We start from the raw sequence: 27,226 nt of genomic DNA, 5'->3' as shown, positions 1-27,226 counted from the left end.
TTAGAGAATAACTTATACTGAGCATGATCAATACGAAAAATCACTTGGATGTCTACTTACTCGTCAGTGGTTGACTTAATGCTGTAGTGGTATAAGTGGTCCTTTGACCTGTAGTGTCATCGACTTTTCACAGTGAGGCTACTAAGTTTGACTACACGTTCTCTTGGTCCCTAGCCATTTGGATCCTTACTGTGTATATTGACTACAGTAGGTTCAGGTTTGCTGTTTGGAATAGGATGCATCTAGATGGAATCTATCGATCTTGATAGAAAAGAAGAAGTCTTATACGATTTGTGAGACTAAGTTCAGAAAGTCTTTGGCCAAAGCAAGTGTGAATACTGAAAAAAATTTCATAGGATTCGTAAATGAGCTCTAATCAAGCCAATCTAGTATATGACTGATGATGAGATCTGACGAGTTCTCCATGACCTCCGTTAAGTTGGGACTCACGATAGAAGGACTGAATCATATGATAACTATATCTAGGGATTCATATTTTTATTCTACTAAGTTGCCACTACATACTGCTAGTATCACTGGTGGATTATAGGACTTACTAGATATTGTCTTGATGATCGATGATCCTCGAAGGATAGAGCTAAAATTGTTTCAATCCATCGAAAAGAATTTTGATGATATTATGATAGAGATCATAATATATCTCACTACCAGATAGAATGGAGCCTATGGGGTCACACATTGAGGGATTTAATCTTAAATTAACTAATTAGGCTTATAAAGTTCTAATTAGATTAGGATTTATTGAAATCCTATTGGGTTTAAGAAAATCATGCTAGCACATGGTTAAATCTAATTCTTTTTAGGACTTCGATTGGATCAAGTCTATTGCCTTGAACCTAACCTAAATCTATTTTAATTTGGATTTAGCTGGGCACTTAATTTTGAGCCCAAATAGATTGGATTAAGTCAATGAGATGGCTAACTAATCTCTTAATTTCTCCCTTATTATTTCCTTTTGAAGCGAGGAATGAATGGAAAGAAGAGTGGAGGTGCATGCCTCCCTTTTGGCAGGTCCAAGGGGTGCCATCCCCTTGGAATGGCATGAGGATGAGAGAGGGGCCCGCCCCCTCTTCTGACTTTGCATGGAAGGAGAGAGAGAGGGGGGCCACACCTCCTCTCTTATATCAAAAAACCCTAGAAGGGGTGCCAAGGGTTGGCACCCCAACTGCTTGCCCCTTTTTGATAGGGGTGCCCACTCAGTCTGTCTATTTTGAGTGGGGTGCCCCATCTGCTTGCCAAAAGAGGAGATAGCCTTTTCAATTAGATCTGATTTTTTTAGAAAAAAATTAGATTAAAAAGTAAGAGAACTTATGAGATAAAATCTAATCTTTTTAGTCTGATTGGATAATGATTTAGAATCAAGAAAAGCTTATTTAAGGAGATGGTCTCTTAGGATTTCATAATTATTGAATTTTGAGAAATCAAAACTCCTCCTCGCTCCTCTCCACACCTCACCCTCTCTCCCTTTTCTCTTTCCCACACCCAAGGGTTGGGCATCCATCTTTCACATGTTTGAGTTGAAAAAGGTCTCTTCTACAGCAAGAAATAAGGAGAAAAGGCTACAGTTCAAGGGTTGAAGTTATAGTCAAGATCAATTACTGATCAAAGTTCAAAGAGGCAAAGATCCTACTTGGAGAAGAAGGATCTATCATGAGAAGAAAGATTCAAGATTGATCCCGGTGGATGGGGTTGCTATCTTTCTGGGCAATAATTGGTATCAGAGCGGATGCTCTAATATTTATTGTTGACCTAGAGGTCTTGAGCAAAATATCATGGCAACCCTAATTGGTTCTTCATTTGCTGAAGGCTAATCCATATTTAGACCATCATTATTCAATGGCACTAATTATAATTTTTAGAAAGCTAGAATGAGGATTTTCATACAAGTTTTAGATTATAACATGTGCAGAGTCATAACTAGAGGACCACACACACCCACAATTAAAGTAAATGGAGTGTCTCTTTGTAAACTAGAAAAAGATTGGAATGAATTTGATAAAAAGATGGCATAATTAAATACAAAAGCAATTAATGTTCTTTATTGCTCTTTGGATGTCTATGAGTTTAATAGAATATCTACTTGTAGATCTGCAAAAGAAATTTAGGATAAATTAGAAATAACTCATGAAGGGACAAGTCAAGTTAAGGAGTTCAAACTTAATTTGCTTGTTTATAATTATGAAAAATTTAGAATGGAACAACATGAGTCTATTTCTGATATGTTTTTCAAATTTACTAATATTATCAATACTTTAAATGATCTTGGCAAAATCTATTCTAACTATGAGCTTGTTTGTAAGGTTTTAAGGTATTTGTCAAAGATATAAAAAGTCAAAGTACAGCCATATAAGAAGTGAAAGATCTCACAAAGCTGGTCATGAAAGAGTTGATAGGTTCTCTCATGACATATGAGTTGAACATGAACCAAAAAGAGAAAGAAGAAGAGTCAAAGAAAAAGAAGACCATCATATTTAAATCAACCACCAAATTTAAAGATAACAATGAGTCAGAGGATAAAAATGAAGAAGAAAGTGAAGATGAAGATGAAGACTTGGCACTTCTCACTAGAAGATTCAAATAATTCCTTAAGAAGAAAGGGTCAAAGAAAAAGAAAAATAAAAGAAATGAATAAAGGAATGTCATTTGCTACAAATGCAACAAAATGGGACATTACAAGCTGGATTGCCTCCTACTCAAAAAGATCCCCAAAAGGAGCAAAGAAAATGTGATGATGGCTATTTGGGGTGATAATGACATTTCTAGCTTTAATGTAGAAGAAGAAGAAAAAGAAGATATTGCAAATCTATGCCTCATGGCCAATGATAATAAGGTATATCTTGAAAACTCCTTTCTGAATCTTCTTTTGATGAATTATATAAAGTTTTTAATAATTTAATGGATGAATACAAAAAGATAAGGTTGAAAAATAAATAACTTAAAAAGTTCAATCTATTTTTGGCTAAAGAAAAGAACAAAATGTTAACTGAAAAAGATAAAATTTTAATGAAAAAAATAATCTTGGCTAAGGACAAGGAAAATCTTATAAAATCTAAAAAATCCTTTGTTGAAGAAAATAAAAAATTAAGAAAAAAAATTAAAATTTTGAAACCTATAGTAGAAAAGATTATCCTTAGTTCTCAAAATCTTCAATTAATGCTGAATAATCAAAAAGCTATTTTGAATAAAATGAAAATTGGTTTTAATACTTCAAGAAAATAACAACTTGTTTAAAATATGCTTACAAGAGCTTCATATGAAAATCACTCTATAATTTGCTTCAAATATAATAAAATAAGACATAAAATTTTAGAATATAATATTAAAAAAATGGTCATACTTTGATTAGATAAATTTGGATTTCATAAAAAATCATGTACACTAACTCTATGGACCTAAGATGATTTGGGTATCAAAATTATAAAAATAATTTTGCAGGTATACCAAGCATCCAAAAGTATGAAAGAATAAACTCTTGCAAATGGATGCTTAGGATTTAAAAGGATGGATGATAATATTTGATAAAAGCTAAACCTTTCTCACATCATTCCATCACTAATTTTTAATAGTATTTTGTTTGAATGATTGATTTTGATGCTTTACACATATGCATGATATTGTGATGATGTTTGTTGCTTGAATGTATTGATAAATATGATCTCTTAATTATTTATACCATTCTAATTATTATAAACATAAATTTTACTTTAATTTCAGTATGCTCTCATAACTTATCATGCCTCATCAATTATTTGAAAAACCTAATTAAAATAAGTTTGATTGTATAACATCTTGTTTGGATGCAAAACTCTTAAATTAATCTTTGACATGCTCATAAGAGATGTAACTATTAAAATATCTCAAAAATTATTTGATTCAAGGAACATCATGATAAGTCATCAAATCATAAAAGATCACATGCTTGATGTTGTTACTTTGCATGATTGCATCTTAAATTGATCTTTAAGGCTTTGAAAATTTTCTAGTTGAATCTAATTTTTAGAGCCTTCATCTAGTTTCTTCTTTATTTAATCTCATTTGATTTGGTTTAATTCCCCCCAATTGATTAATTTTTAATCTCCTAAAAGTTGATTTGAATATCATTCTTGATCTTTGATTTAATTTTCTATTGATTTCTACTCAATTTGAATAAATTTTTCTTGATTTGAAACTCTTTGAATATTTTTTTTTTGGTATCGAGGAGTCGGCCCCAATTTTACTGGAGTCAACCCCTTAAGGAATCGACCCATGTTTAAAGGAGTCAACCCTTGTCGGGATGTGTTCTTAAATTGAAGTGGACCCATGGCTCTGTAAATTTGTTCCTCATCTTTTCAAGCCAAAAACCTTTTCAAACCCCCCTCCCACCTGAATCGAAGTCTCTCACTCCTTTTCCCCTATGATTTTCATGGATTTGATCTCCATGGCTCCCGTGAAAAGCATTGCTTGTCGGGGAAAGTATTCTCATGCAGAATCCTCAAGACTTAGCCATTCTCCAAGCCCTCCTCCTGTCCGTGAGCACTGATCCAAGCAGAGGAATGACCTCATGCCTTCACCTTAGAGAAGTCCCACTCCATCTTAGGTTCCTCCCTCTCCTTAGGTTCCTCCCTCTCCTCCACCAACTCGAGCAACCCCATCCAAATCATCTTTCATATCTAGGGTTGTATGCATGGGTAAGAAAATAGACTTTGATTTTTTGGAAATAGAAGGCTTCACATTTGGATAGAAAATCAAAAATTTGGGATAGAAATTTTATGTGTTCTCTTGATGTATTAACCTACCCCAACCTTGTAAGGGAGTTTTATAGCAAGACAAAAGTAGGTGTAGGTAGTGCTATTTTAGAAGTGAAGGGTGTGCAAGTTGAGATTGATATAGAGAGCATTGGATGCACACTTCACATGCCGACTATTGGGAGCAGATCAGATGACCTCACGAAGCACAAGATAGGGTTGAAAGTCATTTTAGAATGTGAGAATGTTAAAGGAATCAAAGAAGTCTATGCAAATCAGCTAGGCATGGAAATGAGATTGCTTCATCATATGATTAGCTGGATTTTCTTCCCTAAGATGGAAAGATTTGATTTTGTGTTAGAGAGAGACATCACCCTGATGTACCACATTGCTCGAGAGGTTCTCTTGAATCTTCCATTTTTCATGATAGGGCTAATGCATGATGCTACGAACCGGTCAAAGGTATCCTTATGTTGTGGCATGGTTCTGACTTTGGTCTTCTAGGAGCATAGGATAGATCTTGAGGGGGATACCATTAGGAAGCTGATGCACACAGACACATACAACGACCAATCACTTAAAAGAATGTGTTTTCAAAAAATTGACGGTCACTGGATTCGTAGAGGAGCACTACATAGAGAGGATGAGGATTCTAAGAATGAGGCTCTAATGGCTGTACCAATCGCAAACATCAGATCTAAGGGGCCACAATAGCACATGTAGAGGCAGTTCCTGATCGTCCAGAGAGTTCAGATAGACCATCCTTCAAGCTAAACGAAGATGCACTTATTGAGAGAATCTCTATAAGGATCATGGATATAGTCCATGCCATGATTCAAAGATACACATCAGAGGCTATATCTTTGCTCAGAGAGGAGATAGCTAGATCTATTCAGATGATCATTTCTGTGAGGGTGGATGCGCAAGGGCAGGTATCTGGAGATGCTCATCCACCTTCATCTTCTCAGCCTGGACCCTCTACCTAGGATATCTTTGACCTACCCTCGTAGGATGCTAGGACTTATCTTGTAGAGCTATAGTTCTCCTAGTAATCTACATTTTGGTTTCATACATTTTGGATGCATTGATCACTTTTTGTAATCACTCTTGTAATGACATTTTGGATATTAATAAAAGTTGATCCTTTATGAAAAATCTAGTATGTTTAATTGTGTGGATGTTTGCTTTGGCTCAGTGCACTTAATGTTTATATTTTTTTGAATGTGTATTTGTTATATTCATAGAACTACAAGGGAGAAAAATATAAAACTTATTTTTTTTTAAATTAATCAAATATGCACAATTGGAAAGACAAAGGGAAAGAATTAAGAAAAATAAATTTTCTACATTAATTATGAAAAATAGGGGAGAAAAAACATAATTTGAATATTAAAGAAGAGATCATTTTAGAATTGATCATTTGTACTTTGTTTGTCTTGCTCTATTCGTACACTCTCGTTACTCTACCCATTTGATTTGCTTTAAAGAAATCATTTTTGATTTGGTTTGAGAAATCATTATTAATCTTGAAAGAAAATCTATTATACTTTGATTTGAGCACTTATGCTTTGCACAATTTGATTGTATTATCATTCTGGACAATTGATTGGCATTTGAAAATGTTTGTCGATCATTTTTGAAAAATGAACTTGAAAAGTATTTTTCATAATTGATATCTATGAAATTTGAATTGTGTTTCCATATTTTGTTCAAAATAATCTTTTTTGAGTAATGAATTTGAAAAATGGTTTTCCTTGATCTTCAATTAGCATTGATTTTTCAATTGGCATATGTGGAAAACATTGGCATAAAAGAATTATTTTATAATTGATATCAAACATTTAGATCTTAGCTCCTATCCACTCTTCTAAACTTAATATCTCATACCACATTTTTTTGTTTTGATATATTCATGATATGGTATCATTTGAGACCATCTAAGAACAATTGTTATCTTTTCTGAATTTAAATTGATTAATATTCATTAAAGAAATAGAAAAAGATGAGTTCCTAAATAGATCTTATGCTTTGCTTTAATACTCTAAACTCTTAGTCTTGAAAATGCTCTATCCTTCTTGAACTCTTGAAGCTCAAAGCAATTTTGTGATTGAATTTGAAATTTTGATTAATGCAATCGACTCCATTCAAAAAAAAGGGGATGTTATAAAATCTGAATTTGATATATTTTCAAATTTAATTTGCTTGATTTTGATGATCTTTTTAATCCTTCTCTTAAGCTTTTTGATGCTATCGAAAAGGGGGAGAGTTAGGATGAGTATATGCTGAAAATACTTGATATGCTCTTAACATATTGATATACTTATGTGCTTGCTTGAAATTATATAAAATGAGTATTTTGACATCAAATTTATAATTCTAATGAAGCATTCATGAAGTGTGTATTCATATGTATTTATCCTATCACTTCATGATTCATGTAGGCAATTTAATTGAAACATATTATATTTATTATTTGTGCATATACTCAAAATTTTGTCATCATCAAAAAGAAAGAGATTATTAACCCTATGATTGATTTTGATAATTATCAATTTTTTAGTAATTATGATTCTAATCATGTATTTCAAGATTAGATATAGGATTTTTCAGATACTTTAATTAAAGAATTAGTCTATAGAAAATATCTCCTCAAAAGAAGCTAAGTTAAGGATTTCAAAGAAGATTTTTCAAGGTTCAGACTTAGCGAAGTCAACCTTAAGAGACTAGGAGCTAACCCCTGCACTAAAATGGACTGAAACAAAAGAGATTTTGAGTTTCAGACTGATTAAGAGTCGATCCCAGGGAAAAGGAGTCAACTCTAGCACATTGAAATAGGATTGGCATGGGTTCGAGTCGACTCCTATGAAGGACGAGTCGGTTCTCTCAAAGAAGATAGAAAGTTGATTTTTCATACCGTATGACTAAGTCGACTTATATAAAATTTGAGTCGACTCATGGACAGATGGAGTCAATCCAAAAAAAAATTGAAATCAATCCCAAGTATAGGATCAGCATAACAGCTAGTTTTCTGCAACATCTCTAGTGGCTATTTCTCCACTCCAGCAGCTAGTCCAAGCATCGATCAAAACTTCTTCTCCAGCCAACTCCAAGACTATTAAAGGCTAGAGAAATATTAGAAAAAGAAGATTAAGGAAGGTTAAAAAGGAAAACACTCCACTTGTGTGAGATTTATTGAATAACATTAGAAAGAGAAAAAAGAGAGGATTAAGTACAAAGAATTGAGAGCTTTCAAAGAGTGATCTTCTCCAACATCATCTATATTCTCTCAAGCATTAATTGAAGAGAAGTCAAGCTTCCAAAAAGTAATTCTGTAGCTACTTCTCTGAGCTTTAAAGAGTTTATATTTTTTATTTTTATCTTATACTAAAATCTTTTTCTTGTATTTTATTTTCTTTATAAGTTTCTTTGGAGAAAAGAAACTTAAGATTTAGGCCTGTCCATACCCAAAATTAGATATTATAGGTTTTGATTGGTGAGCTCATAAAATCAATTGGGTTGATTGTGAATCGAAAATAAAGTATAGATTGTAGTTGGTGATACCATAAAACTAACTAGATTTGTTTGTGATTCCAGATAAAACAAACACACTATAATCAGATTGATTATAGTAAAATTTCTAAGGAACTCTTAGGGAGTAGATGTAGGTGTGGGATTGTACTGAACCACTATAAATTATTTTGTATTTGTGTTGTGCCTTTTGCTCTGTTGTTTTACTTGCCTAGTATCATTTTAATTGTTGCATACTTTTACTTATTCCTCTATTATACATTGCTTACACTTTACAAACACTCAAATTAATTTAATTTGAAGCACATATTTGTTTGGATATTTAGTTAGTTAAAATTTTTGAAAGAATCCAATTCACTGCTCCCTCTTTTGGGTTGCTACCTTTTAAGGCAACATGATGCTTTAATAGAGAAATTTGAAATTTTTATTTAGAATTAAGATATTGATTTTCTTCCATTTTCTAGAGGTGGATTCAATTTAGATCATCTGTAATAAAGAATCAAGTCATGAGGTATGAAACCTTATTCTTATGATAAGATTTAATAATGAAAATAAATCTATAAGTAGAATAAATATATTGAAACTTGAGAATGAAATCATGATTATGAAACCTTAAAGTTCAAAAATCTTTTACAGAAAATTTCGAGATGAAATTTTTTTTAGGGAAATTTTGAGATGAAATTTTTTTTAGGGAGGGAGAATGTGAAAACCCAGCCCATACGGGCCTAGCCACCAAAGAAAATGCAGCCCAAAAGGCCTACACATGAATTTTAAAGCACATAAAAAAAGAGAAAAAAAAGACTGAAAGAATGGGAAGAAGAAGACTCACCAAGTCTAGGATTTTAAAGCATAGATTGGAGCCAAGTCTAGGGCTTTGCCCTATAAAAGGAGATGACACTTCCTTCCACGACCACCCACCATCGACATCCCTCTCTATCTCTCCTGCCATCTTTCTCTCTCTATTTTGCTTTTTATTTTTGGATGGCCTCACCATGTTTGTTAAAGAATCACCACCAAAGTCCACTGGACACAAGATAAGATTTTTCGAATCATCTTCCTCCCAATCCCTCTGAACTCCAAAGCTTTGATTCGAATTATTGCCAAAAAAAATCATTAAAAAATTTGGATATTAGTATGCCTTATTTTTGTTGTCCGTGTTGCTTTGATTTTTGGCACTGCCCGATGTCGTTGATTGCCAAACCAGGGACTGTGGGTTGCGCCAGCGTGGACTGCATCCATGGCCACCATCTTCCAATAAAGCTAAACTCTTTTAGCTCGAGGAAGAAGTGGATTCATGAATCCCATATTTTTCCATGGGTTTTTGGGATCTTTTGGTGATGGTAGTTGCCGTCGGTCGTTGATCGAGGGATGCCTGATAGCATCACCATGACTTGCATCCTTGGCAATGGCTTCCATGGCCTTGAGGCCTTGATTTCTAAGAAAGATAGGGGAAGTATGTCCCTTGTGTAAGGTTTACCTGATACCAATTGATGGAACCAGATCTAGGGTTTCAGGGTTAGATCTTGAAATTTTTTCAAAATCAGGCAGCGGAAGACTAAAATAAATCAAGATTTATCTTGTAAAATCAGAGAATCTCTAAATCTAAGATTCTATTACATGATTATTACATGATATTAAATCAAAAATTAAAATATAAAGAGTAAGAACTACATGTTGATCATATCAACATGTTTCTATACTACATATAATGTATGTAAAATATAATAGATCAGATCTATTACCTTGCAAGTTAGACGTTCTAACTTTGCTGATCCAGGCTTGAGGATGATGTTGCAAGCCGCACACGCATCCGGCCTCTAGGAGTCATCCACACGAGCCCACGAATCACGATCAGAAGTCCTAGTCCAGGAAATCAGCACAGTATGCTAGTACTGCATTGATCCTTCTTCGATGGTCGATCAGATGCCTCTTTCTTTTTGATTTGGACTCTTCCAAAGATGAGAAATAGGAGGAGTTTTAGATGAGACACTCTCAAAAAACTTATAGATGGAGGAAGGGAAGAGATGAACCAAGCAACTCTAGAAGAAGACCCTCTTCTTCTTCTCTTTGCTCTAACCCAGACATCTAGTTTTGTATCTATTAGATCTTCACGCTCCAAGACTCTTTCTCCTTGATTTTTGAACACCTCAAAGGTATCTCAATGCTCTATAGAGTCCTTGTCTAGGTCAAATACCTAGTCAAAGATTATCCAAACAAGGTAAGACAAGGGGCGCCCAACTCTTGGGCGTCCTCTCCTTTTTTCTACCATGGACCACCAGCAAAGGGTGCATATTATGTTTCATAAAAGTCACAAAAATCTCAAAAAAAATTTGAATAAAATCAGTACCATAAGAGAAGAGTTTTGATTTTCTAAAACTCTATCTCATAGAATTTGAAATCCAAACTAATTCCTACTTTGACTTGATCCACAACCACATTCCATATAAGAGAGAAAGATAGGAAAGTTTTGGGCATGCATGAAGACTTGGGAGAGAGGGTTTTGTCAAACAAAATAAAAGAGAGTGGGTGTGGGACAAGAGAGAGTGGGCATGGGGGGCTAAGGTGGCGCAAGGTGGAATCCTAGTCTTACTAGGATTCAATCTATGACTTGTTCAAATTTGGTTTCTCAAACCAAATCAAATCAAAACCAAATCAATCCAATTAAAATAGGTCTTAACCCAATTAAAAACTTAATTTAATTAGATTAAATTATATTTAAATATGATTTAATTTTTTAATCAAATTAAAAATTAAGTTGACCCAAGTCTTATTTCAACTAGGAGTAGTTTTTCCTTGCACTTGGCTTATCCAATAAACCAATTGGACTTGATCCAATCAAGCCCAAATTAAATTTAATTAAATCATATTTAATTAGACTTAATCTCAATCCTTTGACTTAATCAAATTAAGCCAATTAGCAATCGAATTGCTAATCGATCCTCCTGTAACATTTGCACTAGGTTAAATGTCAATCGTATTGATCATTTACCCTAGAATGATTCTTAATCATTGATCAACCATCCGATCGGATCGTGAACTCTAATGTGTGTGATCTCATAGGTCCGAACCTAAGTCAGTAGTACAGGAATAAATTTTTGTACCAATCGAAGTGACCATCTAGCAATGATATCCGACGGTCGGATAGGTCGAATGTGTAGAACAACATCCTTAGAACCCATGCGGATATAGTTTCCATATAATTCATCCTCTTGACCAAAATGCTCATAGGACACCTCAGAGTTCAACTGTCAACTCTAATCAGGTTGTCAACATTGTATTTCAAAATATCAAATCCATCTGATAGATTATCATAGCCAAGGTTTTGCTAAATTGAAATACATCGACTCATTCTTCTCCAACTCTTGGAGTGGTCAATCCCATCTTGATCATACTCTGACTTTGCAAGCACTTGACTGTGCCCAGAAGCCTTCCATCACTGAATTAAAAATTTAGTTAGTCTAGTACCAAAGCACAATGAGTTGCTTGCAAGTCACTGAGGCGATCTCAGGTCTAAGGGACACTTATATCTATATCCCATCAGAGACATTCTTGATAGCAGAATGCTCTGGAGTTGGTCACGTTCAATGATGATGTACCCTTATATCTCACCTGTATGCCATACCAGTGTCTCCACACTCCTTAGTTAAGAGAACAACTAATCCATATGACCTACAGCGACCTATGCTCGATAGAGGCTATCATTTTTATTAACAGCCTATCATTTGATCGTGAATAATTTTAAGGACTAATCGATAAATCTTCTCTTTATCGAACCTAAATAGTCCTAAAGACTTCATCATAATAAAGGAGTTCATTAGAAGATGAAAACTTATGATGAAAATACTAAAAATATATTTTATTTATTAACAAATCAATTACAATATAAGGTTACTCAACTGTCAATAGGTTGACGATTGGCTTTTGGAACATATTTTCAAACAACTTCCACTTATCCTAAAGCCACTCGGCATAGTATCTAATACCCATCTTTGACTTGTGCTTGTTGAACTCCTTTATTGCCAAGGCTTTAGCGAAGGGGTTAGCCAGATTCTCCTTTCCATCGATCTTTTGAAGGTCGACGTCACCTCGATCTATGATCTCCCAGACCATATAAAAGCGGTGCAAAATGTGCTTCATCCACTGGTGTGCTTTGAGTTCCTTCGCTTGAGCAATGGCACCAATGCTGTCACAATAGAGCAGGACCAGACCCTCAAGGGAGGGTGCTACTCCGAGCTCGGTGATGAATTTTCTCAGTCACACAGCTTCCTTTGCGGCATCCGATGCTGCGATGTACTTTGCCTGACAAACAGAGTCTGCCACAGTATGCTGCTTGAAACTCTTCCAGCAGATGGCTCCACCATTTAGAATAAAGATATAATCCGACATGCTTCTGCTGTCATCATGGTCAGATTGAAAGCTGGAGTCTGTGAACCCCACAAGTTTCAAATCTGACTCGCCATAAACCAACTATTAGTCCTTAGTATTTCTCAAATACTTAAAGATGGTTTTAACCACCTTCTAGTGGTTTTCTCCAGGATCAGATTGGTATCTACTTACTACTCTTAGTGAGTATGCCACATCTGACCTTGTACATATCATGGTGTACATGATAGATCCCACGATCGAAGCATGTAGGACTCTACTCATACGCTTTCTCTCTTCAGGAGTTATCGGACAATCCTTCTTAAAGAGAAAAATTCCATGGCCTATCGGTAGATAGCCCTTCTTGGAATTCTCCATGCTGAACCTCTTCAGCACAATGTCTATGTACGTGGACTGGGATAACCCAAGCATCTTTTTAGATCTATCCCTATAGATCTTCATCCCTAGGATGTAAGATGCTTCACCCAAGTCCTTCATGGAGAACTGCGATGACAACCAAACTTTTATTTCCTGTAGTGCGGGGTTGTCATTCCCGATTAAGAGAATATTATCCACATACAAGATAAAAAATATCACAACTGGACCATTTGCCCATTTATAGATGCAGGGCTCTTCTCCGTTCTTAACGAAGCCATACGTTTTGATCACCTTATCAAAATGCATGTTCCAACTTCGAGAAGCTTGCTTCAATCCATAAATGGATCTCTGAAGCTTGCACACTTTGGACTCATCTGTGGATGTAAATCTCTCAGGTTGTATCATATACACCTCTTCGATCAGCTCTCCATTCAGGAAAGCTGTCTTTACATCCATCTGCCAGATCTCATAATCCAAATGGGCAACTATTGCAAGCATTATCCGAATGGATTTGAGCATTGCCACAGGGGAGAACATCTCATCATAGTCAATACCATAACGTTGACGATACCTCTTGACAACCAGACGAATTTTATAGGTCTCCACCTTTTCATCTGCACCCCTCTTCTTTTTGAAGATCCATTTACATCCAATGGGTTTAACCCCTTCAGGTGGGTTAACCAATGTCCATACATTGTTGACCTTCATGGACTCCATTTCGAATTTTATGGCTTCAAGCCATTTCTCAGAATCAGGTCTCTGCATTGCATCCATATAGGTGATCGGATCCTCATCGTTCTCATCGAGTTCGATGGGATCACCATCTCAGACCAAAAAATCATAGATCTATCTGGCTGACACGGTACTCTATTAGATCGTCTTAATGGTGCAGGTACATTAGACTTTGGATCTGATCTAATCAAATCCGACTCAGGTTTAGCTATTGATGTCGGTCCTTCTACCTATTGAACTTCATCAAGTTCAACCTTAGAGGCAACGGTTCCTTCACCAAAGAACTTCTTTTCTAAAAAGGTTGTCTTAAGGCTGACGAACACCTTTTGTTCATCAGCATGATAGAAAAAATATCCTTTGATCTCTTTGGGATACCCTATGAATGTGCATTTATCAGATCTAGGTCCAAGTTTATCTGTAACTAACCGTTTGACATAGGCCGGGCACCCCAGACCCTAAGGTGTGAAAGTACTGACTTACGTCCTGTCCATATTTCATATAGAGTCTTAATTACAGACTTATTTGGAATCCTATTTAATAGATAACAGGTCGATTTGAGTACATATCTCCAGAAGGATATCGGCAAGCTGGCAAAACCCATCATGGATCGGACCATGTCTAACAGATTTCGATTTCTCTTTTCAGACACACCATTATGCAGTGGTGTTCTTGGAGGAGTCCATTGGGAGAGAATCCTATTCTCTCCTAGATATGTGAGAAACTCATCAGAAAGATATTCCCCTCCTCGATCAGACCGAAGAGTTTTAATACTCTTTTCAGTTTATTTTTTTACTTCACTTCGGAATCATTTGAACATTTCAAATGAATCCGACTTATGTTTCATCAGATAGACATATCCATATTTGGATAGATCATCCATGAAAGTGATGAAGTAGAAATATCCATCCCTAGCACTTGTGCTCATGGGCCCGCATACATCAGTATGTACTAGGCCCAAGAGCTTAGTAGCTCTCTCACTTTTTTTAATAAAAGATGACTTGATCATTTTACCAAGAAGACAGGACTCACAGGTTGGAAGTGATTCACAATCACTGACTTCAAGGATTCCCTCTTGAGTCATTCTGTTTATCCTATTTTGTTTATACGACCTAGCCTACAGTGCCATAAGTAGATATCTGATACACTATCTAATCTAGGGTGCTTGCCAGTAAAATAGACTATGTTAACAGGTTGTGATAACATATACACACCATTGTTTAAATGTTCACAAAAAAATAGTAACACCATTCATAATGATATTACAAACTTATTTCTTTATTGAAATTTCATAATCATTTTTGGCCAGAAGGCCTATAGAAATAATATTTAAAAAAAAACTGAGATAAAAATGACAATCATTAAGAACAACGGTATGGGACTCAAATATAAGTTTCAAGATTGCTAATGCTAGAACTGGAACTGATCTTTTATCTCCAATGTTCAGGAACCTCTCGCCTTGCTCGAATCTCTTACTCACCTGCAACCCCTGCAACAAATTGTAAATATGGTAAGGGCTATCGGTATCCAATACCCAGTCAGTTATATCACAAATAGAGAAATTATAAGGAGTTATCATATAAATACCTTGCCCAGCAATAGCTTGCTTCTTTCTCTACCTGTTCGAATCCAGGGAGGTAATGTACTAAGGACAGTTTCTCTTCCAGTACCCCCGCTTCTTGCAAAAGAAGCATTCAGCTTGACTCTTATCGAGCTTGATCTTTCTGATCTGGCCTTGCACTGATGTTCCAACCTGAACTTACACCTTCTTCACTTTCTTCTTCTTGTTCTTCTTCCCTTTCTTAAAGGGTTGAAAACCAGAAGACAAACCTCCCACTAAGTTCACCGACTCCCTGTGGAGTTGGTGATCCTTCTCAAAGTTCTAAAGCAACCACAGTAACCCATGGTAGTTTACTTCAGGCTTTATCATTCTATAATGAGTGAGGAATAGGAGATAAGACTTAGACAGCGAGTTCAGTATTGCATCTTTTCCAAGCTGCTCATGCAAGAAAAAGCCGAGCTTGCTCAAATGCTCCATCAGCTCGATCATGTACAATACATGATCAGTGACAGAGACACCATCTCACATTTTGGCTTTGAAGATGGCACAACTAGTCTTGTGCCTCTCCATATCATCGGGTGTGCCAAAGGCATCCTCCAACACTTGAAGCATGTCCTTTGGCTGAGTCATCTCAAATCTGCGACTGAACTCGTCGCTCATAGTAGCCAGCAAGATGCAGCGCACCGTGGTCTGGTCACTGAGCCACTTTTAGTAAGTGTCTCTGACTATTCTACGTGCATTGGTAGCTGGCTCCTCAGGTGCAGGATTCGTTATCACATATAGGATCCGTTCATGCTTCAGAACTATCTTCAACTTTCAGTACCAGCTACCGAAGTTGGGTCCCACCAACTTATCATGATCCAATAATGATCGGAGCGATAGGGAAGTGGCCATATCTGCACAAAAGAAAATTATAACCTAATTAGTAATTGATTCATTAAACCTAAAGATTTGGACTTTAATCAAAAGATTTCTTTCACTATTTTATTCGAATTGGTAGTCTCTACCTCCAATTCGAGAAATTATCCTAATTCTTTAGTGGGTACTAGAATCCACTTAGACTGCACATAAACCCAACTTTGGTTGGCCAACCCATGTACATCTAAGGGTAGGTTCATAATCAATTATTTCTCTAAATAATTTTTAGTAATTTTATTTTTTGCTCCAGTCCCTAATTAGTAGGCTTTGGCCTCCACTGAAAAGGTCGGTTAGGTCCAACCATTAACATGACCATACTTGGCCCATCTAGTCAATGAATGATTAGGCCCAACTTTGGTTGGCTAATCTAACCACCATTTAGAAAGATGCAGTCAAGAAATCATATTATGAATGATAATTTCATCAGCTGATAAGCACCAGGCCTTTGGGCCTCCAATGATTATCCAACTGATAGACCCATTATCATCTACTTAATGGGAGGCTATGATCTAGTTATCACTATAACTATTTTATTTTAAAGATCTAATAATTTTAGAAGATTTAATTGATTTAGAGGAGGAGGTTAGATGAACCAACTTATCATGATCCTCTCACTAGCTTCACCAAGTCAGCTTAAGGGAGACCATTAAAAAGGGCTGGTCTAGGAGAACCTAAATCAGTCACACTGATTTATCTAGCTGACTTGGGTCAGCTCGAATAGTCGAGTGATCCGATCAAAATATAATTTCACCAAGAGGCCAGGTAAGTTCGATCGGTGGGAGGGTCTACCAAATCTTGCCTTAGACACCATCAGAAATGGCCAAGGAAGCGGGCTGCCAATTAAAAACTATCGGTCTGATTTACCTTAGACACCAACTGGTTTAATTAGTTTTGATTAGATCAACCTAACAATTCATGCTAGATCGCTTAGCCAAGAATCAAGTCCATTTAGTTCTCGTTAAAGACATGGACTTGACTAACTATAACTATTGTAATTGATCTAGAGAGTCCTTGACCTAATCTAAGACAATAATTGATTAGATTTAGTCAATTCTCTAATTAAGTCCATCTTTAATCTAACTTTAGGTCTAACCCAATTAATAGATCTAATTTTCACTAACCCATTAACCCAATGTGTTATGGTTTGTATCTTAGGTTCTTCAATTCACAATCCTAGAATCTAATCAAATAATTTCTTAATTCTTAATTAAGTTTTGGGCTGAGGATTGGGGTTCGGCTTTTCGAAAATAATTTTTATGTTTGTAAAATATTTTTACAACATGATTCTACCAACCAAGTTGCATGTTTGATTCATAATCAAAATGCAAATGAAAAAAAAAAGTATGAAACTACTTTAGATCTAATCTAAATAGGTTCATGTAATTGAAACAATTTCAACTTTAAACTGCGCAAATCTCTCAGACAAATATATGATGGTTCTTTGCATGAAAATTATTAACAAAGAGATTTTATTTTAGATTTAAATATATTTTAAATTTAATAAATTATGAATTTAATCTAGATCATATCTAACAAATTTATGATTAAAGATAGATCTACATGAACTAGGACAACCTTTGCATTGTAAGGGATAAACCTTACAGCAGGACACCTACAGTTCGTGATTGATCTAAAAATTTTAATTTTAAATTTAAAAATTAGATTATAAATTAGATCTAATCTAAGAAATAATCTAAGAATATATAAATAATTATGTAATAAACAACCTAGGCTCTGATACCAATTGATGGAACCAGATCTAGGGTTTCAAGGTTAGATCTTGAAATTTTTTCAAAATCAGACAGCGAAAGACTAAAATAAATCAAAATTTATCTTGTAAACTAGAGAATCTATAGATCTAAGATCCTATTACATAATTAGTATATAAAATTAAATCAAAAATTAAAATATAAAGAGCAAGAACTACATGTTGATCATATCAACATGTTTCTATACTACATCTAATGTATGTAAAATATAATAGAATAGATCTATTACCTTGCAAGTTAGACATTCTAACTTATTGATCCGAGCTTGAGGATGATGTTACGAGCCGCACACATATCCGACCTCTAGGAGTCATCCACACAAGCCCATGAATCACGATCAGAAGTCCTGGTCCAAGAAATCAGCATAGTATGCTAGTACTGTGCTGATCCTTCTTCGATGGTCGATCAGATACCTCCTTCTTCTTTATTTGGATTCTTTCAAAGATGAGAAGTAGGAGAAGAAGTTTTAGATGGGACACTCTCAGAAAACTTATAGATGGAGGAAGGGAAGAGATGAACACAGCAACTCTAAAAGAAGACCCTCTTCTTCTTCTCTTTGCTCTAACCCAGATACCTAGTTTTGTATCTGTTAGATCTCCATACCCCAAGACTCTTTATCTTTGATTTTTGGATGCCCCAAAGGTCTCTCAATTCTATATGTTTCAAAAAAATTTCATGAAGAAATTCATTTTAAATAGAGAGATATGAAGAGTCCTTGTCTAGGTCAAATACCTAGTCAAGGATTATCCAAACAAAACAAGACAAGGGGTGCCCAACTCTTGGGCATCTCCTCCTTCCTTTTTCTATCATGGACTACCAGCAAAGGGTGTATATTATGTGCCATAAAAGTCACAAAAATTTAAAAAAAAAATTGGATAAAATCAGTGCCACAAGGAAAGAGTTTTGATTTCCTACAACTCTATCTCATAGAATTTGAAATCCAAACTAATTCCTACTTTGACTTGGTCCACAACCACATTCCATGTAAGAGAGAAAGAGAGAAAAATTTTAGGCATGCATGAAGACCTAAGAGAGAGGGTTTTATTGTACAAAATAAGAGAGAGTGGGTGTGGGATAAGAGAGAGTGGGTGTGGGGGGCTAAGGTGGTGCAAGGTGGAATCCTAGTCTTACTAGGATTCAATCTATGACTTGTTTAAATTTGGTTTCTCAAACCAAATCAAACCAAAACCAAATCAATCTAATTAAAATAGATCTTAACCCAATTAAAAATCTAATTTAATCAGATTAAATTAAATTTAAATATGATTTAATTTTCTAATCAAATTAGAAATTAGGTTGATCCAAGTCCTATTTGAACTAGGACTAATTTTTCCTTGCACTTGGCTTATCCAATAAATCAATTGAACTTGATCCAATCAAGTCCAAACTAAATTTAATTAAATTATATTTAATTATACTTAATCTCAGCCCTTTGACTTAATCAAATTAAGCCAATTATCAATCAAATTACGAATCGATCCTCCTACAACACTTGCACTAGGTTAAATATCAATCATATTGATCGTTTAACCCTAGAATGATTTTTAATCATTGATCAACCATCCGATCGGATCGTAAACTCTAATGTGTGTGACCTCATAGGTTTGAACCTAAGCTGATAGCACCAAAATAAATTTTTGTACCAATCAAAATGACCATCTAGCAATGGTACCCGACGGTCGGATAGGTCGAATGTGTAAAACAACATCCTTAGAACCCATGCGGATATAGTTTTCATATAATTCATCTCCTTGACCAAAATGGTCATAGGATACCTCAAAGTTCAACTGTCAACTCTGATCAGATTGTCCATATTGTATTTCAAAATATTAAATCTATCTGATGGATTACCTTGGCCAAAATTTTGCTAAATTGAAATACAGTGACTCATTCTTCTCCAACTCTTGGAGTGGTCAATCCCATCTTGATCACACTCTGACTTTGCAAGTACTTGACTGTGCCCAGAAGCCTTCCATCACTGAATTAGAAATTCAGTTAGTCCAGTACCAAAGCACAGTGAGTTGCTTGCAAGTCACTGAGGCGATCTCAGGTCTAAGGGACACTTATATCTATATCCCATCAGAGACATTCTCGATAGTAGAATGCTCTGGAGTTGGTCATGTTTAATGATGATGTACCCTTACATCTTATCTGTATGTCATACCAGTGTCTCCACACTCCTTGGTTAAAAGGACAACCAATCCATATGGCCTACTGACCTACGCTCGATAGAGGCTGTCGTCTTTATTAACAACCTATCATTTGATCGTGAATAGTTTTAAGGACTAATCGATAAATCTTCTCTTTATCGAACTTAAATAGTCCTAAGAATTTCATCATAACAACGGAGTTCATTAGAATATGAAAACTTATGATGAAAATACCAAAAATATATTTTATTTATTAACAAATCAATTACAATACAAAGTTACTCAACCGTCAACAGATTGACGATTGGCTTTTGGGATATATTTTCCAACACCTTGTTCCACCAACAAAGAAGAAAGAAAGAAAGAAAAAAGAAAAAAAGAAAAAGAAAGAAAAAAAGAAAGAGAAGAAAACTCTCTCTTCTCTTCACTCTCTCCTCTCTCTTCTCTCTATTTTCTCTCTCTAAAATTTTCTCTCTCTAAATTATTTATCTCTTTTTCATGAATTTTTTTTTCTAGAATTGTGTCTCTCTCTAGAAGTCTATCTCTCTGAGATTCATCTAGAAAAGAACTTTATTTCAATAAGTTTGACTGATTTTGATGAAGGGATCCTTGATCGTTGAGCAGTGTATCGATACCCATCTTGACTGGATGGATACCATTAGATTTTATCATCCATAATTTTATTGAATTATCTATATAGTAATTCCATCATAATTTGATGAAATTATCTTGATCGGATCGATCAGATTATCGGATAATGTCGTATGCTTAGCCCTATTCCATCTTATAAGTTTCTCTCTCCTCTAACTTTATCTCTCTACTTGATTTATGAACTCAATGAAGAATTTTCAGTCCTTCCATTTTGAATCTGACTTGATCTGATAGACCAACTTTGAACCACCTTATCATTCGGATAGCCTTTTTTGCAGCATTTGAGTTTTTATTTAACATCGAAGAATCAAATCTTTATTGATCTCTATTAAGTCCCTATATCTTAGCTGACTCTGATTAGATGAAGTTACTTGATCGAATTGATCCTTGAACATCAAATGGCATATTGACCTCCATCTTGATTCTTGATGAACATTATTGATTTGATCATCTTCGATCTTTGTTGAACCCTCTATGTCTTAATTGGATCATGATCGAATGAAATTAGATGACCAGTCTGGCTTAGACCATTGGATTGTAGATTTTCAATAATGGGATACTGCGATATGATCTATGAATCAAAGATTTTGAAAAAAAAAATTTATAATTATGTGGATTTGTTGGAATGCATGTGAGGTAAATAATACTTCACTTTTTCTAGATTTATTGATAAATTATAAATATTTTCTTGATAAGATTTATGAAATAATGTATAAATTTGATGAATAATATTTGTTATTGAAATATCTTATTTTGAAATATTATGATGAAAAATGACTAAAAATATTGATCTAATAATGCATTATACTTGATTGATTTCGATACCATATGATTCTATGTATTTCTATCAAATCAGAATAAGGAACATGATTTATGAAAAGAATTTGATTCAAGATGGCTTTAACTCTCTGCTGACTATGTGGAGGACCCCGCTAATAAAGGCTAACACATATGTCTGGATTTTTGATGAGATATGGGCTCCTTAGCTAGAGCTATAGCATTATTATTATTGCAATAGAGTATTATGGCATCCGATGATTTTACACCTAATTCAGCAATAAACTTCTTGAACTGAAAGGCTTTCTTTGCAGCCTCAGAAGCTGCAATGTATTCAACTTTCATAGTGGAATCTGCAATGATCGGTTGTTTCGTCGAACCTTCATTGCACAAGAACACACATCCTGATATAGATTTTCTATCATCAATATCAGATATAAAGTCTGAATCTATAAATTCTTGTACCCTCAACTCTCCTTCTCCTTTAAGAACTAAGAATATATCTTTAGTCCTTCTCAAGTAGTTTAGAATATTCTTCACAACTATCCAATACTCCTTGTCTGGGTTCGATTGATATCCGCTTGTGATATTTACAGCAAGGACGATATCAGGTTGCATACATAGCATGATATGTATGAAGCTCTCTATAGGCAAAGTATAAGGGATCTTACTTATGCATTTAATCTCTTTAATTATGTTAGGGCACATCTTCTTGGAGAGATAAATCCCATACCAGGGTAGAAGTCCCCTCTTGAAGTTTTCTATGCTGAACCTCTTCAGTACCTTCTCTATGTACATCTTTTGTGAGAGGTCAAGCATCCTCTTAGATCTATCTCTATAGACCTTTATCGCAAAATGTATGATGCTTCTCCAATATCTTTTATAGAGAATTTTTTAAACAACTACATCTTAATCGAAGTTAGCATGAGAACATCATTTCCAACCAGAAAGATATCATCCACATACAATATAAGGAATGTGACATCACTCCTGTTGATGTTCTTATAGACGCATAGCTCCTCATACTTGATGAAATCAAATAATTTGATCATTTTATTGAAACGAGTATTTCAACTTCAAGATGCTTGCTTCCGTCAATATATAGATCTTTGTAGCTTGCATATCTTGTGACTTTCATCACTAAAAATGAAACCCAGAGGCAGTTCTATATAGATATCTTTCTCAAGATATTCATTCAGGAAGATAATTTTCACATCCATCTATAGATCTTATAATCATGGTCTGTCATAATTGCAAGTAGTGTCCAGATGGACTTTAGCATACTATGAGCAAAAGGATCCCCTGATAGTCAATGCCTTTGTATTGACTATAGCCTTTGACTATAAGCCTTGCTTTATATGTCTCTAACTTTCCATCTAAATTTATCTTCCTTGTATAGATCCATTTGTATCCAATAAGTACTATACCTTCTGGTGGATCCACTAAGATCCATGCTTAGTTAGAATGCATTGAGTCAATTTCTAACTTTATGACTTTCAACTACTTCTTAAAGTTGATGTCTAACATCGCTTTTTATGGCCAACTTTATTGTATTTAAAACATGTGATAGAATGATTTTCAAGTAAAACTTTACTAAACATATTCTTAATAAATTTCTATTTTTTTGAAGGATTGAAACTAATTCTAGCTTTATCAAAAATAGTTTTTTGATTATTTAAAATCAATTAAAGCTTTTGCAAACTAATTGTAAACTTTTTAAGCATAAGCTTTAATGCTTCAATCTCTTCTCTAAGTTTGGTATTTTCTTCCATTAGAGATTTTTCAAATTTTAAAAGAATTTCTTTTCTTCAACCAAGATTTTTTTTTCTTTCAAAAGATCTTCTTTTTCAATCAAAATCTTATTCTTTTCTTCAGCCAAAAATAGATTAAACCTTTTGATTTCTTTATTTTTTAGTCTTATCTTTTTATATTCATCCATTAAATTATTAAAGACTTCAAATAACTCATCAAAAGTAAATTTAGAAGAATTTTCAAGGTACACCCATTATCATTGGCCAAGAGGCTAAGATTTGTAATACCTTCCTCTTCTTCTTTATTGCAACTTGAAATGTCGCTGCCTCTCCAAATAGCTATCATTGCATTGCTTTTGCTCTTTTTGAGGTTCTTCTTGAGTAGAGGACAATCCGGCTTGTAATGTCTCCTCTTGTTGCACTTGTAGCATATGATAGTTTTTCTTTCCTTTTCTTCAATTGCTTCTTTCTTCTTCAAACCCTTCTTCATAAGGAACTTTTTGAATTTTTCAGCGAGCAGTCCCAAGTCCTCATCTTTCTCCTCACTTTTTTCTTCATCTTCATCCTCTAACTCATCGCTTTCTTCTAATTTCGTAGTTGATTTGAAGGTGATGGTCTTTTTCTTTTGTGACTCCTCTTCTTCCTTATTTTGGTGCATTTTCAACTCATGTGTCATGATTGAACCGATTATTTTCTATGCGGATAGCTTGGTTATAGCTATCACTTTAGCTTCCTACATCTTTGGCAAACACTTTAAAACCTTGCAAGCAAGCTCATGACTAGTATAAGTTTTACCAAGACCATTTAAAGCATTGATAATGTTAGTAAATCTTGAGAATATATCAAAAATAGACTTATATTATTCCATTTTGAACAATTCATACTTATGAACAAGTATATTAATTTTAGATTCTTTAACTTGGCTTATTCCTTCATGAGTTATTTCTTATCTATCTCAAATTTCTTTTGCTAATGTATAAGTTGATATTCTATTAAATTTATATACATCTAATGAGCAATAAAGTGTATTAATGGCTTTAGCATTTAATTATACTATCTTTTTATCATTCTCATCCCAATCCTTTTTGATTTAGGAAGAGATACTCTATTGCTTACAATTATCGGTGTGTGTGGTACTATAGTTATAACTCCCCACATGTCATAATCTAAAGTATGTACAAACATTCTCATTCTAGCATTCCAAAATGTATAGTTAGTGCCATTGAATAGTGGTGTTCTCGAAGTTGATTGTCCTTCGGTAGATGAGGAATAAATCTGAGTTGCCATGATCTTTGGCTCTAGACCGTTAGATCAATAAAAATTTTAAAGTACCCATTCTGATACAAATTATTATCTAAAAAAATAGTAATCCAAGAGAAAGGGTGAATTGAATTTTTTAAAAATTTCAGCAAATTTACAATCTAAGCAATGATATGCTTCAAATTCAAATTAACTTGAGTGTTTGTGAAATGTAAATAGTATGCAGTAGTGGAATTAAGGAATAAGTAAAATTATGTAAAAATTAAAATGATATAAAGCAAGAAGGTAAGGCACAATCATAAATATAAAGTAATTTATAGTGGTTCGGTGTAATCCGGCACCTATATCTACTCCCCAAATATCTCTTGAGAATTTCACTATAATCAACTTGATTATAGCGTATTGTTTTATCTAAGATCACAAACAAACCTAATTAATTTTGTGACATCGCTAATCAAAATCGTACATCAATTATTTTCTAAATTTACAATCAATCCATTTGATTTTGTGGGCTCACCAACCAAATCTATAATATTTAATTTTGAGCTTAGACGGGCCTACACCCTAAGTTTCATTCTCTCAAAGAAACTTTAAAGAAAATAATATACAATATGCAGATTTTAAAACAAATTAAAATAGAAAATTGAACTCTTTTTACGCCTGAAAAAGTTGCTGTTGAATTGTTCAAATGATGCTTCAACTTCTCTTCTTGATGCTTGAGAATGTGAAAGTTGATGGAGATGATCTCCCTTAAAGCCCATTGATTTTTGTGCATCAGTCCCTCTCTTTTCTTTTTTTTCAATAATATTCAATAATGCTCACTTAAACTATGATTTTTGCATTTTAATCTACTTGGCTACTTTTTCAATTTGATTCTCTAGTCTTTAATATACTTAGATATTGCTAAAGAGTAAGTTTGACTGTTGGAAGCCTTGGAATGGCTATTGGAGTCAAAAACTAGCTGTTAGAAATGTATAGAAAACTATTTGTTATTGCTGATCTCGTGCTAGAGGTCAACACTAATTTTTCAAGGGTTGACTCAAGCTACCCATGAGTTAACTCATCAACCTCAAGAGTCGACTTGGCCTCGAGGTCTAAAAAATCTACATTTTATCTTTCCTTAGAGAGTCGGCTCACCATTTCATGAGTCGGCTCGATCTGTCTTGAGGTCGACTCAAGCTCTTTTGGGATCGACTAGAACCAAGAATCTAAAAATATAGCATTATGTCTTCTCTTAGAGAGTCAACTCTTTCTTAGCAAGAGTCAACTCGCCAGCATGCCAGTCTATCCAAGTATGTCAGAATCGACTCTTTTTCTTGAGATTGGCTCCTGAATTTTTTGAAACTTAAAATCCCTCTATGTTCATCCCATTTCAGTGTAGGAATTGGCTCTTAGCCTTCTGGAATCGACTCCACTAGGTCTAAAACTTGAAAACTCAGCTTTTAATTCCTTGACTTAGCTTCTTTCGAGGAGATCTTTTTCATGGATAAAATTTTCAATTTAAACATCTAAAAAATTCAACATTCAATCTTGAAATACATGATTGGTATTATTTTACTCAATATTTAGAATCATCAAAATCAATTATAGGGCAACAATATAGCACTCACCTTGAGCACAATAGTGTATGTTGAACCAATGACCTCCTTTGTTGTCAAGCTTCAAAGGTACTGCACATTTCGAGGAGAATCATCCCTTTAAACATTTTGCCAAAAAGCTCAGCAATAGCAAGGATAAAGTCCTTGACTCTGAAGTGACCAAATTGGCAAAAAAAGGGTCCAATTCTGTCCCTCAAGATGAGGATGGAAGCTATGGTAGGATTGTGCTCCTTGAGCTTGTTGTGAGATCATCGCAATCAAGATCTCAACACTTAAGGTCAAAGTTTGTTTCAAACTAGAAGCCAATTCTAGAGTAGGCGTAGCTTCATCAACGATAGCTAGAACCTCTCCAAGTCCGATAACAACCACAAGATCCAAAGTTGGATCTATAGCCAAAGTGGTAGGTACATCCTTGCAGGCTTCCACCTTCACCTCGCATGGATGCATTGTCTGACACAGACTGAGCTTGGTTCATCTTCCCTCACTTTCCTTCTCATTAAGGAACTAGCACCACTACCACCAAGCTTCTTTTTACAAGCTTGCTAAGATTGAACTTCATTCCCATAAGGAAGTGGATAATCAAAAAATGGATCAAACAAACAAAAAAGCCCAACTATCATTCACTAGGCATGGGATGAGCTAGGCTGGAAGAAGCTGATACTGATTTAACAGCTCATCAATGATGGAAGGAATTGAGAATCTCAAGCCAATCTTCAAAGTTTCCTTATAATGGACCACCTGATCCTTTAGAGAGATGTTACTTGACCAAAAGGGCAGGCACTCCAGCACGAAAGCCCAAGGTATGTGGTACTCGTCTCAGATCCACTCAAGGTCTATCCCATTGAAATACTTTCTTTAGCATTTGAGCTGGAAGCAAGCTCAAGCTAAGCTTCATGGGGCCCCATAGAGGCTTGGTTATGAGATCCCCAACTTGCTCTCTCATCATTGTGGACCATTCCTCAGGTAACTCCATGAATGAAATGAAAAGGGGGAAGAAGATAGAAAACTTGAAAAGATCAAAGAAAGACTAGAGAAGCCAAGAACATACC

This window comes from Elaeis guineensis, chromosome 4 (genome assembly GCF_000442705.2).
Source record: "Elaeis guineensis isolate ETL-2024a chromosome 4, EG11, whole genome shotgun sequence".
In the NCBI taxonomy this organism is placed as follows: Eukaryota; Viridiplantae; Streptophyta; class Magnoliopsida; order Arecales; family Arecaceae; genus Elaeis; species Elaeis guineensis.
This window is presented reverse-complemented; position numbering follows the sequence as displayed.